Below are 14,229 nucleotides of genomic sequence, written 5' to 3'. Positions count from 1 at the left end.
AATGAGGTGATTTCATAAAATGCTATGCCCAAGATTACCATCCGAGTGCCGGCGGGGAAGTGGTTCAAATAGCTTCGGTAATCACTTCCTTTTTTCCGGTCGTGATGGTCAAGCGGATTAAGGCGTCCTGTAGATACCAGTTGCGTTGCTCCTGGGAGTATGGGTTCGAGTCACTCCTGGGGTTTGAGTTTTCAGTTGCATATAGTCCTTGGGACCATTCAGGCTTGTTCGCATTTGTGTTCCTCATGTGTGCCCCAAAGAATGAGGTGATTTCATAAAATGCTATGCCCATGATTACCATCCGAGTGCCGGCAGGGAAGTGGTTCAAATAGCTTCGGCTATCACTTCCTTTTGTCTGGTCGTGATGGTCAAGCGGATTAAGGCGTCCTGTAGATACCAGTTGCGTTGCTCCTGGGAGTATGGGTTCGAGTCACTTCTAGGGTGTAAGTTTTCAGTCGCATATAGTCCTGGGGACCATTCAGGCTTGGTCACATTTGTGTTCCTCACATGTGCCCCAAAGAATGAGGGGATTTGATAAAATGCTATGCCCAAGTTTACCATCCGAGTGCCGGCGGGGAAGTGCTTCAAATAGCTTCGGCTATCAGTTCCTTTTGTTCGGTCTTGATGGTCAAGCGGATTAAGGCGTCCTGTAGATACCAGTTGCGTTGCTCTTGGGAGTATGGGTTCGAGTCACTTCTGGGGTGTGAGTTTTCAGTTGCATATAGTCCTGGGGACCATTCAGGCTTGTTTGCATATATAAATGTATATATTCTACTTTGTTTTTGTGATCATTGTTGCATATATATGTATATATACATATATATATATATATATATATATATATATATATATATATATATATATATATATATATATATATATATATATATATATTGTGACGGTAACGCGTTGGTGTTCGGCTGTTCAAAGCTAGGGGTATGGCCTCGTCACATAGTATTAAAAAAAATAGAAAATCTGGAACTTCGTCTGTGGTAAGGTAAGGAGAATACACACAAAACACAAGTAAACTTTAACAATGAAATTTTAATTACGTTAAATAAACAAAACATGAATAAAAGGGACAAACAAATTCGTATAATAAAATCAGTCAATCAAAATAATAAGAATAATTAAATGACACAATGAAAAGTTACGTTAAGACAAGTGAGCAAAATAACAAGAAGTGCAATATACAAAAAATGAGAGGTGCTGGAATATTGGCTTTAAGCTATCACCTCTCTTAGTACACGTACGCCAAAGCTTACGTCTAGCAGGGAGAAGTGTTAACTGTGTGAAAGCACGGAATATTCTGAGGACTGAGGTCGTGGCGGCCCCAGACATCAAGTAGTATGGGGGGGGGGGTGAGTGCAGTTGCAGCCAGACCGGCGACCAATCAGCGAGGAGCCGGCAGTAAGACAGGTAGTTTGGCGGTTTGAGTCTGAGCAGGTGTCCCTGGCTGCATACGTTTTGCGCTCTGGCAAACCTTGGAGATGTTGTTGTCGTTGTTGGACATTTCTTCCATAGTAGTTTTATATAGATGAAACGACGTATTTGTGGAGGGAAGAGCAGGCTCAATCTCTTGAAGGAGATTACCGTCACAACTCTCCCCCGAAGCCTGCGGTTCTGGAAGAAGTACGTCGTTATGTGGTGGAGTAATGGATGGAGTCGCTTCTACTTCATAAACTCTGGAGAGATCATTGGCTAAGATGTTGTCGGAATCTTGGTATAGCGTGTCTCCAGGTTGAATTTCTGCAGTTAGCAAGCCCATAGTAGAAGACGTTGAGGTGAGAAGTGGGCGTGCTGCAGGAGGTGTAGGGTGGTGTGGTCCGTGTTGATGGTGGACCGAGCACTTTTCAGGTGTGGAGTGAAGTGCTGGAGCTTCAGGATGAGGAAGAGTAGCTCCTTGCCAATTGTTCCGTAGTTCCTTGTAGCAGTAGTCGCTGACAGGTGTATTCTCCTCGCCTCGTTGCTGCATCACGACACCACCAACGTCGGTACCACTGGCGTTGACATGGAGGATGAAGGGCTTATCTGACGAGGTGAGAGTGGAATTAGAATAGGGCAAAGGAGCACGATTATTATCCTGAAAGTATTTGGGAAGATCATTAAGGAATTCGGAATTAGAAAGCGCTGACTCCTTGTCAGTGCTTTCGGGAGGAGAAGCTGGGAAGGTCTCACTGTGGATGTAGGGTTCTGTGAAGGTAGAACAGTTAATCAGGACAGTGGGAGGAGTACCATTATATTGCTTCAGGAGGTTGACGTGGCACAGCTGGGTCTTCCGCCGCCTATCTGGAGTTTCTATGACGTAGTTGTTGTTATTCCTGCACTCTTTGACGCGGTAGGGTCCTGAAAACCTGTTTTGTAAAGGTGAACCTGGGATAGGGAAGTATGCAAGGACGAAGTCTCCCGGCTTGAATTTTCTTACTTTGCTGGTCTGGTTGTAATGAGTCTTCATTCTCTCCTGGGCTTTCAATAGATTATCATGGGCAAAACGGTGGACTCTCTCTAGAATGTGTTGAAGGTTTTGAAGAAACTGGGGCACATTCTGATGCTCACTGAAGGTGGCATCTCGGAGAGAGTCTTTGAAAGCCTTAAGGGGAGTACGGCACTTACGGCCGTAGAGCATCTCATAAGGAGATACTCCTAGGGACTCATTGGGGAGACTTCTGAAAATACACATTATAAGGTCAATCTGCTTATCCCAATCCTTCGAGGTTTCACTACAAAACTTTTTCAAGAGTGCTTTGATAGTCTGATGACTACGTTCAAGAGAACCCTGTGAAGCAGGATGATAGGGGCTGGACAATACCTGTTTGATGTTGAACTCCTCCAGTGTCCTTTTGAAGAGATCACTGGTGAAGTTGGTACCACAGTCGCTCTGAATCTCCCTGGGAAATCCGTATTGAGTGAAGATCTTCAATAGATGTTTTACAACCGTAGCAGCCGTGATGTTCTTCACTGGAACTGCTATGGGAAATCTGGTGGTAGGACACAGGATGGTTAGGATGTAGGCGTTACCTGAACTGGTCCGAGGTAAAGGACCAACACAGTCTATTATGAGTCTGTGGAAAGGTTCCGCAGGCACCTGTATGGGAATCAGTGGCGCTCTGGGAATGGAGATGTTCGGTTTGCCTGCCATCTGACATGTATGACACTGTTTTACGTACTGTTTGACGTTATTTACCATACCTGGCCAGTAGTAGTCTTGACGAATTCCATGGTAAGTCTTGTTGAAGCCGTAGTGGGAGAGTGCTCCGTGGGCCAGGTGTAGAATAGTGGGCCGCAGGCTGGTAGGAATCACAAGTTGGTCGATGTTGGCCCAATCGTCCTCCTCCTTCAGTTTACTGGGTCTATATCTGCGGTAGAGCAAGTCGTTCTCTAGGAAGAACCCAGGAATACTGTCGGGTTGAGTCTCAGCCTGGAAAAACAATGGTGTTAAAGTAAGATCTTCCCTCTGCAACTTACGGAACTCCAACTTGGTCAGATGCGGGGGGAGTTTCAGAGGGTCTTGAGGGACAGCGGTAGCAGTAGAGTCAGCTGGCTGTGGACGTGCGGCTTGTGCATGGGTGGTCACGAGAACCGGAGGAGAAACTTCATCACTCTCTTGAACCTCTGCTGGAACATACTCTAGAATAGGGTTACTTGGCACAGAGTTACACACCTGGGGTTTGTCCATGACGATCAGGTTGGTCGGTTGCAGGTCTTCTGCCAAGTCGTTGCCTAGGAGAAGTTGCACTCCAGGCATGGGAAAAGGCTTTTCCCTGACGGCGACTTGGACTTCTCCGTTCACGTAGGGACAATCCAGGTGGACTCTGGCGAGAGGGTATGGAGTGGTAGCAGTGAGGTCAGTGATGAAGACAGTTTCTCCGGTGCAGGTGATGTTGGGCACAGCCGACTTCAAGATGATCGATTGTAGAGCCGCTGTGTCCCTCAAGATCTTCAATTTGAAACGTCCCTCCGGATTTGAACCGTTGGCAGAGACAGTTCCAGTATACAGGTGGTTACTGAAAAGAGAAAGATCATTAACATTAACACCAACATTCATCACAGGCTTACCGGACTTAGGAGGAGTTGGTTTGGGTTTTTGTTGGTCAGTGGTTCCCTTGTATTGAGACTTACCACACTTGTCTATGGTATGTCCATAGAGTCTACAATACTTGCAGTACAGTTGCGAACCAGCTTGATCGGGGCTCACTTTCTCGTAACTGTACCACGACTTCTTACTGGAGGATGGTTCGGGTGTCAGCCGGTGGATGAGGCTGTAAGTGTCAGCCGACTTAGCACACTTCAGGTAGTCGGTTTCTTCTTTATCTGCTAAGTAGAGGCGGACAGGAGGCGGCACACGTCTCAAGAATTCTTCAACAAGCATCAGGTTGACGAGTTCTGTAAAAGTAGAGACATGTGCTGCTTCCAGCCATTTCATGAAATACCTCCGTTTCGTGTTAGCAAACTCGAGGAAGGTAGTGGTACTTGCCTTCAGGTGGTCACGGAATTTCCTTCTATAACTTTCTGTGGAAAGTAGGTAGGCGTCCAACACTGCTTGTTTCAGAGTGTGGTAGTCATTCTCAGACGCCAAAGTACTGAGTGTGACTGCAGCTCTACCTGTAAGATGGACTCTGAGAAGTGTGGCCCATTGGTCGACAGGCCAACTGAGTTGATTAGCAAGGGTTTCAAAGGTGGTAAAGAACACATCAACTTCTGCTTCTACAAAGAATGGCATTAACTTACGTGCATGTGATATATTAAAACTGACGGGAAGATTGGCAGTAGCTTGCTGGCGTTGAGCGAGGTGTGAAGTTTCCAACGTGTATTCCCGTTGACGACACTAGAGCCAGAGACGCTTGTTGCTTGTCATGTTCACGTTGCATCTCCAACTCGCGTCGTTTTGTTTCAAGCTGTACTTGTTCCCGCTCACGGAGCATTGCAAACTCACGTTCCTTGAGGGCGATTTCTTCCCTTCTTAAGGCAGCCTCACGTTCTTGTTCTTCCCTTCGTATGGCAGCTGCTTCTCTTTGCTGCTCACGTTCAATCTTGGCCAGCTCTAGTTTGAGTTTCATCGTTGCCAAATCAGTTTTATCTGCAATATATTAAGTTTCAGAGTCTATCTTACCTTGCTCTAAATAGTAATCCAGCAACAGGTTGTATAGGTCATTTTTGTTGGCTTGGTAGGGAACTTCTAGTTGATACTCATGTGCAAGAGTTTGTAATTCAGTCCTCTTGGCACGACTTAAAGTCCCTATTTCACCTGCTGGATTTGCACGGAAAGCTTGGAGACGAAACATGGTGAAATTAGCAAATAAAGGTACACGACTATTCAATAGTGAATGTCAGAAACAGGACAACGTGGCAACTGATACCTATCCTGTGGGATCTTTAACAATTAAAGTTAAGTAAAAGATGTTAAATGATTAAATTAAATCAAGGGCGCAGGAAATCTTGTACCCGGTACTCATGTAAGAGGATAAGGGCAAGAAAATCCTACTAACAAATGAAACAGAGTTTCGAAAACAAATGAAACAGTAAATTGCCTCAAAAGTAAAATTGGTAGTCCAAGGATGTAGGCATACCTTGCCGAGTCTCTATAGGACATAAAGCAAGTTTTTCCTACTGAATTTAATATGATACTTACAGAATTAGCGAACTTTTGTGCTCTGAAAAGTAAGCTAATTCCCTACCGTTGTATGTATCATCATCTCTGACTGACGTGTAGGGGTGCGAGGTGTCAACTGGTGACGAGAACTGCTGCTGAGGTCCCAATTCAGCAACTAAAGTTCGAGCTAGAGGAACTATGGCCCTCTTTGTCCTCCTACAGTCAGATTGCAGAAGATTGGGTACTCTTGACCCGGGGCAGACCACAGTACCAGGGTACCAATATGATGATCTGTCAAAAATGAGAAATATCCAAGGGACAAAGATGGTAAACACGAGTAATAACACGGAGGGAGAGATGACCAATTAAGAGTATGACTGCGGCCTACAGTCACCACGTAATCCAAAGTTGTCTCACCTTCACCATATGTTACTCTCGTAATGCACAATACACCGCACCTTATAAAAAATGAAATTGTATATGAAAAATAGTAAAGCTACGTTAACAAAGTTAAATACGCTTACCATAAATTACCACTTGGCACCAGTACCTGAGTGAAGCTCCTAGGACAGGCCCCCATATAATATGTGACGGTAACGCGTTGGTGTTCGGCTGTTCAAAGCTAGGGGTATGGCCTCGTCACATAGTATTAAAAAAAATTGAAAATCTGGAACTTCGTCTGTGGTAAGGTAAGGAGAATACACACAAAACACAAGTAAACTTTAACAATGAAATTTTAATTACGTTAAATAAACAAAACATGAATAAAAGGGACAAACAAATTCGTATAATAAAATCAGTCAAAATAATAAGAATAATTAAATGACACAATGAAAAGTTACGTTAAGACAAGTAAGCAAAATAACAAGAAGTGCAATATACAAAAAATGAGAGGTGCTGGAATATTGGCTTTAAGCTATCACCTCTCTTAGTACACGTACGCCAAAGCTTACGTCTAGCAGGGAGAAGTGTTAACTGTGTGAAAGCACGGAATATTCTGAGGACTGAGGTCGTGGCGGCCCCAGACATCAAGTAGTATGGGGGGGGGGGGGTGAGTGCAGTTGCAGCCAGACCGGCGACCAATCAGCGAGGAGCCGGCAGTAAGACAGGTAGTTTGGCGGTTTGAGTCTGAGCAAGTGTCCCTGGCTGCATACGTTTTGCGCTCTGGCAAACCTTGGAGATGTTGTTGTCGTTGTTGGACATTTCTTCCATAGTAGTTTTATATAGATGAAACGACGTATTTGTGGAGGGAAGAGCAGGCTCAATCTCTTGAAGGAGATTACCGTCACAATATATATATATATATATATATATATATATATATATATATATATATATATATATATATATATATATATATATATATATATATATATATATGAATGAATGAAAACTCACACCCCAGAAGTGACTCGAACCCATACTCCCAGGAGCAACGCAACTGGTAACTACAGGGCGCCTTAATCCACTTGACCATCACGGCCGTCAAAAGGAAGTGATAGCCAAGGCTATATTAGCCACTTCCCCGACAGCAACTCGGATGGTAATCTTGGGCATAGCATTTCACCAAATCACCTCATTCTTTGGGGCACACGTGAGGAACACAAATGCGAACAAAGCCTGAATGGTCCCCAGGACTATATGCGAATGAAAACAAGTATGTATGGGAGTATGGGAGTATGGGTTCGAGTCACTTCTGGGGTGTGAGTTTTCATTCGCATATAGTCCTGGGGACCATTCAGGCTTGTTCGCATATATATATATATATATATATATATATATATATATATATATATATATATATATATATATATATATATATATATATATATATATATATATATATCAGACCACGGAGGAAAAATGAAACAGGAATTTCCTTAAGTACTTTCGTATATTAATACATCTTCAGAAGGAGTGTATTAATACATCTTCACTCCTTCTGAAGATGTATTAATATATACACACATATATTAATATATACACACATATATTGTATTAATATATACACAGACATATATATATATATATATATATATATATATATATATATATATATATATATATATTAGTATAAGAGCCTCCTGTGTGTTAGTAATGAGAACAGGAGCAGTAAAAACAGTGACATTAACATCATGCACTTTACAATGAACTTGTGTGAGTAAATTGACTAATTATTGTTTACAATTTACCGACATTAACGACCCATTATACAGGATGAGTTACCAAATGATTAACTTAAAGCAGCAAGAGAACCAGGTACAGTTTGGATCATAACTATCACTCTAAGTATACGTTGAAGCTAGAGAGATGTACTCACCCTCCCCATTTTGTGCCAATTGAAGGACAAACATGGTTCAATATTCCCCTGAAGACATTGATCGGGTTACACAGTTTTGATGTAAACACATGTTCAAATTATTGTCAACAAATCGTCTCTTTGAGAGGCAAAATCCTTAATAATTCCTTTACTCCTACCTGGGGTATTTATTCTTTTGTGTCGTAGATACCTGTTACTCCATCATCATATATACCATTCTTAAGTGTTTCCTCACAATGAAGTTGATGTTTTTTTCCAACAAAATGGTGAGATCCTGTTACCTCGGTCATGTTTTATAGCTCGGACCCATCACATCAGGTTCCAGCCAAGCTGCTTATCTGTGGACTATCTTAATTAATTTTTTTCGGTTGTAGTTCCATGCCGGGGCAGCACAATGAGGAGTGGAGCTCTCAGAATACAGCCCATCCTCCTGTTTTGATAGTAGTTATAGCTAGAATGAGAATTAAAGTACATTTACCGACGTATAATGCAATTAGAAAGTAGAAATCGGTACCATTGAATTTGGACAAACCGGAAAAAATTTTCTTCTATGTTGGAAAGACAAACATAATTACTTAACTTTTCTAGGCCTGATACACGTTATCTGAGCCCTAATATAGCACATATGTGTACAAGAATGTTTACTAGACCAATATTTACTAGTTTGTTTATTAACTTCATTTTTTTTCGGACTGTACAGTAGGTGAATATCTGTACTAATGTGCACATAGTTACGAAAACTACTATCTAAACAGCAGGACAGGTTGCAAAATATCAATAGAACAAAAGATGTTAGTCCTGCAGCTGAACAAATCTATGCAGAAGAAAACACGTTGACTACTTTAGTAGTTATTAATTAAATAAAGACTTAAGACCCCAGAGCAAGACGCAACGCAAAGTTTCCCCCCCAAGAGCTCAAAGAAGGAAAAAAATAGCTTAGCCCTTTCCTCGAGTATATAATGATATATAGAGTCTTAGAGTGGTGGAAATTGCTGTGTGTGTGTACGTGTGTGTGCGTGTATGTGTACGTGTGTGTGTGCGAGTCTTTGGAAATGCTGACTAAATAAATTGTGACCTATTAACAGTGATATTGACTGGAGAGGAAAAAAATTAGCTAATCATTAAGTCAATATTATCACTAAAGAATTATTGTGTGCGATATATTGCTACCAACAGGCCAGACAGGGCAATATGCAAATGCAGCCTATGTAAACATTTATTGATTGTATAGGTCAGTCTGCAAGCAATGTTGATTGTAATTTCTGGTACAAAGATATGGAGAAGCAGGTAGTGTATCAACAGTGTTGTCTGAGCAAACATGTGCAGGATTAATCTGGTGTTCAGATTATAACTCGTGTGTTGATGATTGGTCGACCATAACTCATGTGTTGAGGTCGGCCTCGAGGGCTGGCTGGAGGCCGACCTCAAGGACTGGGTGGAGGTGGGCCTTGAGGGCTGGCTGGAGGTGGACCTCGAGGGCTGGCTGGAGGTGGACCTCGAGGGCTGGCTGGAGGTGGACCTCGAGGGCTTGCTGGAGGTGGACCTCGAGGGCTGGCTGGAGGTGGATCTCGAGGGCTGGCTAAAGGTCGACCTCGAGGACTGGCTGGAGGTGGACTTCGAGGATTGGCTGGAGGTGGACCTCGAGGAGTAGCTGAAGGTCGACCTCGAGGACTGGCTGGAGGTGGACCTCGAGGGCTGGCTGGAGGTCGACCTCGAGGACTGGCTGGAGGTCGACCTCGAAGACTGGCTGGAGGTCGACCTCAAGGGCTGGCTGGAGGTGGACCTCTTGGGCTAGCTGGAGGTCAACCTCGAGGACTTGCTGCAGGTGGACCTCGAGGACTGGCTGGAGGTGGACCTCAAGGGCTAGCTGGAGGTCGACCTCGAGGACTGGCTGGAGGTGGACCTCGAGGACTGGCTGAAGGTCGACCTCGAGAACTAGCTGGAGGTGGACCTCGAGGACTGGCTGGAGGTGGACCTCGAGGGCTGGCTGGAGGTGGGCCATGAGGGCTGGCTGGAGGTCGACCTCAAGGACTGGGTGGAGGTGGGCCTTGAGGGCTGGCTGGAGGTGGACCTCGAGGGCTGGCTGGAGGTGGACCTCGAGGGCTGGCTGGAGGTGGACCTCGAGGGCTGGTTGGAGGTGGACCTCGAGGGCCTGCTGGAGGTCGACCTCGAGGGCTGGCTGGAGGTCGACCTCGAGGACTGGCTGGAGGTGGACCTCGAGGACCGACTAGAGGTGGACCTCGAGGACTGGCTGGAGGTGGACCTCGAGGACAGGCTGGAGGTGGACCTCGAGGGCTGGCTGAAGGTCGACCTCGAGGACTGGCTGGAGGTGGACCTCGAGGACTGGCTGGAGGTGGACCTCGAGGACTGGCTGAAGGTCGACCTCGAGGACTGGCTGGAGGTGGACCTCGAGGGCTGGCTGGAGGTCGACCTCGAGGACTGGCTGGAGGTAGACCTCGAGGACTGGCTGGACGTCGACCTCGAGGGCTGGCTGGAGGTGGACCTCGAGGGCTAGCTGGAGGTCGACCTCGAGGACTGGCTGGAGGTGGACCTCGAGGACTGGCTGGAGGTGGTCCTCGAGGGCTAGCTGGAGGTCGACCTCGAGGGCTAGCTGGAGGTCGACCTCGAGGACTGGCTGGAGGTGGACTTCGAGGACTGGCTGAAGGTCGACCTCGAGGACTGGCTGGAGGTGGACCTCGAGGGCTGGCTGGAGGTCGACCTCGAGGACTGGCTGGAGGTGGACCTCGAGGGGTGGCTGAAGGTCGACCTCGAGGGCTGGCTGGAGGTGGACCTCGAGGGCTGGCTGGAGGTCGAACTCGAGGACTGGCTGGAGGTGGACCTCGAGGGGTGGCTGAAGGTCGACCTCGAGGACTGGCTGGAGGTCGACCTCGAGGGCTGGCTGGAGGTGGACCTCGAGGGATTGCTGGAGGTGGACCTCGAGGACTGGCTGGAGGTGGATCTCGAGGGCTGGCTGAAGGTCGACCTCGAGGACTGGCTGGAGGTGGACTTCGAGGACTGGCTGGAGGTGGACCTCGAGGACTAGCTGAAGGTCGACCTCGAGGACTGGCTGGAGGTGGACCTCGAGGGCTGGCTGGAGGTCGACCTCGAGGACTGGCTGGAGGTCGACCTCGAAGACTGGCTGGAGGTCGACCTCAAGGGCTGGCTGGAGTTGGACCTCGAGGGCTAGCTGGAGGTCAACCTCGAGGACTTGCTGCAGGTGGACCTCGAGGACTGGCTGGAGGTGGACCTCAAGGGCTAGCTGGAGGTCGACCTCGAGGACTGGCTGGAGGTGGACCTCGAGGACTGGCTGAAGGTCGACCTCGAGAACTAGCTGGAGGTGGACCTCGAGGACTGGCTGGAGGTGGACCTCGAGGGCTGGCTGGAGGTGGGCCATGAGGGCTGGCTGGAGGTCGACCTCAAGGACTGGGTGGAGGTGGGCCTCGAGGGCTGGCTGGAGGTGGACCTCGAGGGCTGGCTGGAGGTGGACCTCGAGGGCTGGCTGGAGGTGGACCTCGAGGGCTGGCTGGAGGTGGACCTCGAGGGCCTGCTGGAGGTCGACCTCGAGGGGTGGCTGGAGGTCGACCTCGAGGACTGGCTGGAGGTGGACCTCGAGGACCGACTAGAGGTGGACCTCGAGGACTGGCTGGAGGTGGACCTCGAGGACAGGCTGGAGGTGGACCTCGAGGGCTGGCTGAAGGTCGACCTCGAGGACTGGCTGGAGGTGGACCTCGAGGACTGGCTGGAGGTGGACCTCGACGACTGGCTGAAGGTCGACCTCGTGGACTGGCTGGAGGTGGACCTTGAGGGCTGGCTGGAGGTCGACCTCGAGGACTGGCTGGAGGTAGACCTCGAGGACTGGCTGGACGTCGACCTCGAGGGCTGGCTGGAGGTGGACCTCGAGGGCTAGCTGGAGGTCGACCTCGAGGACTGGCTGGAGGTGGACCTTGAGGACTGGCTGGAGGTGGTCCTCGAGGGCTAGCTGGAGGTCGACCTCGAGGACTGGCTGGAGGTGGACCTCGAGGACTGGCTGGAGGTGGTCCTCGAGGGCTAGCTGGAGGTCGACCTCGAGGACTGGCTGGAGGTGGACCTCGAGGACTGACTGAAGGTCGACATCGAGGACTGGCTGGAGGTGGACCTCGAGGACTGGCTGTAGGTCGACCTCGAGGACTGGCTGGAGGTGGACCTCGAGGGGTGGCTGAAGGTCGACCTCGAGGGCTGGCTGGAGGTGGACCTCGAGGGCTGGCTGGAGGTCGACCTCGAGGATTGGCTGGAGGTGGACATCGAGGACTGGCTGGAGGTGGACCTCGAGGGCTGGCTGGAGGTCGACCTCGAGGACTGGCTGGAGGTGGACCTCGAGGGGTGGCTGAAGGTCGACCTCGAGGGCTGGCTGGAGGTGGACCTCGAGGGCTGGCTGGAGGTCGACCTCGAGGACTGGCTGGAGGTGGACCTCGAGGGGTGGCTGAAGGTCGACCTCGAGGACTGGCTGGAGGTGGACCTCGAGGGCTGGCTGAAGGTCGACCTCCAGGTACTCTGAGAACTTTACAAATAACTTTGTCGTTTAAACTCAAAAGAATGTCTCTTTAGTCTCAATTTTGAAACAGAAGGGTCGTTCATAAGGTCGTTCAATATGTTTTTGTTCATATTTAACAGGTCTTGGGTTGGCTTGGTGCAGTGTTCAGTATGAACAAAGTCTTGGGTAGGCTTGGTGCAGTGTTCAGTATGAACAAAGTCTTGGGTAGGCTTGGTGCAGTGTTCAGTATGAACAAAGTCTTGGGTAGGCATGGTGCAGTGTTCAGTATGAACAAAGTCTTGGGTAGGCTTGGTGCAGTGTTCAGTATGAACAAAGTCTTGGGTAGGCTTGGTGCAGTGTTCAGTATGAACAAAGTCTTGGGTAGGCTTGGTGCAGTGTTCAGTATGAACAAAGTCTTGGGTAGGCTTGGTGCAGTGTTCAGTATGAACAAAGTCTGTGGTAGGCTTGGTGCAGTGTTCAGTATGAACAAAGTCTTGGGTAGGCTTGGTGCAGTGTTCAGTATGAACAAAGTCTTGGGTAGGCTTGGTGCAGTGTTCAGTATGAACAAAGTCTTGGGTAGGCATGGTGCAGTGTTCAGTATGAACAAAGTCTTGGGTAGGCTTGATGCAGTGTTCAGTATGAACAAAGTCTTGGGTAGGCTTGGTGCAGTGTTCAGTATGAACAAAGTCTTGGGTAGGCTTGGTGCAGTGTTCAGTATGAACAAAGTCTTGGGTAGACTTGGTGCAGTGTTCAGTATGAACATAGTCTTGGGTAGGCTTGGTGCAGTGTTCACTATGAACAAAGTCTTGGGTAGGCTTGGTGCATTGTTCACTATGAACAAAGTCTTGGGTAGGCTTGGTGCAGTGTTCAGTATGAACAAAGTCTTGGGTAGGCTTGGTGCAGTGTTCAGTATGAACAAAGTCTTGGGTAGGCTTGGTGCAGTGTTCAGTATGAACAAAGTCTTGGGTAGGCTTGGTGCAGTGTTCAGTATGAACAAAGTCTTGGGTAGGCTTGGTGCAGTGTTCACTATGAACAAAGTCTTGGGTAGGCTTGGTGCAGTGTTCAGTATGAACAAAGTCTTGGGTAGGCTTGGTGCAGTGTTCAGTATGAACAAAGTCTTGGGTAGGCTTGGTGCTTGGTAGCAACACCACCAACAACAGCAACGTATCAGTTACTGTTGTTGCTGCTGTTGGTCCTGTTGGTCTACACTCCATCGCTGCACCTTCTGGGTTCCACGAGCTTTCAGCTTTACTCTAATCCATTTGCTTTCATTTCCCGTAAACCAGTTGTTGATCCTACTTCCTTGAGTGTCGTCTGGAGAGACGTTTCTGTAACTCATGAGTGACTTCATGTCTGAGTGTCGTCTGGGGTGACGTTTCTGTAACTCATGAGTGATTGTTCCTGCTTGAGTGTCGTCTGGGGAGACGTTTCTGTAACTCATGAGTGACTGTTCCTGTCTGAGTGTCGTCTGGGGAGACGTTTCTGTAACTCATGAGTGACTGTTCCTGTCTGAGTGTCGTCTGGGGTAACGTTTCTGTAACTCATGAGTGATTGTTCCTGCTTGAGTGTCGTCTGGGGAGACGTTTCTGTAACTCATGAGTGACGGCTGAACGTGCCCCTCACCACAAGCAGCGATGGAGTCATCACTACAGTAGACTTGTTTAATGTCCCATTGACAAACGGGAACATTCCTTCCATTCTGTCGTTCCTCGAGTCTCCACTGTAAGAGACTATGACAGCCACACCACAAGAGACTATGACAGCCACACCACAAGAGACTATGACAGATACACCACAAGAGACAATGAC

General features: G+C 47.9%; 1 protein-coding gene across 1 annotated transcript in view; it reads left to right on the top strand.

The window, feature by feature from the left end:
• The window catches only part of LOC123762189 (uncharacterized), a 560,601-nt gene that overhangs the window by 41,684 nt on the left and 504,688 nt on the right, over positions 1-14,229 (top strand). The gene's annotated exons all lie outside the window — the stretch shown is intronic.

This window comes from Procambarus clarkii, chromosome 34, assembly GCF_040958095.1.
Source record: "Procambarus clarkii isolate CNS0578487 chromosome 34, FALCON_Pclarkii_2.0, whole genome shotgun sequence".
Lineage (NCBI taxonomy): Eukaryota > Metazoa > Arthropoda > Malacostraca > Decapoda > Cambaridae > Procambarus > Procambarus clarkii.
Note: the sequence above shows the minus strand (reverse complement) of the source record. Positions and strands in the feature narration are given on the sequence as shown.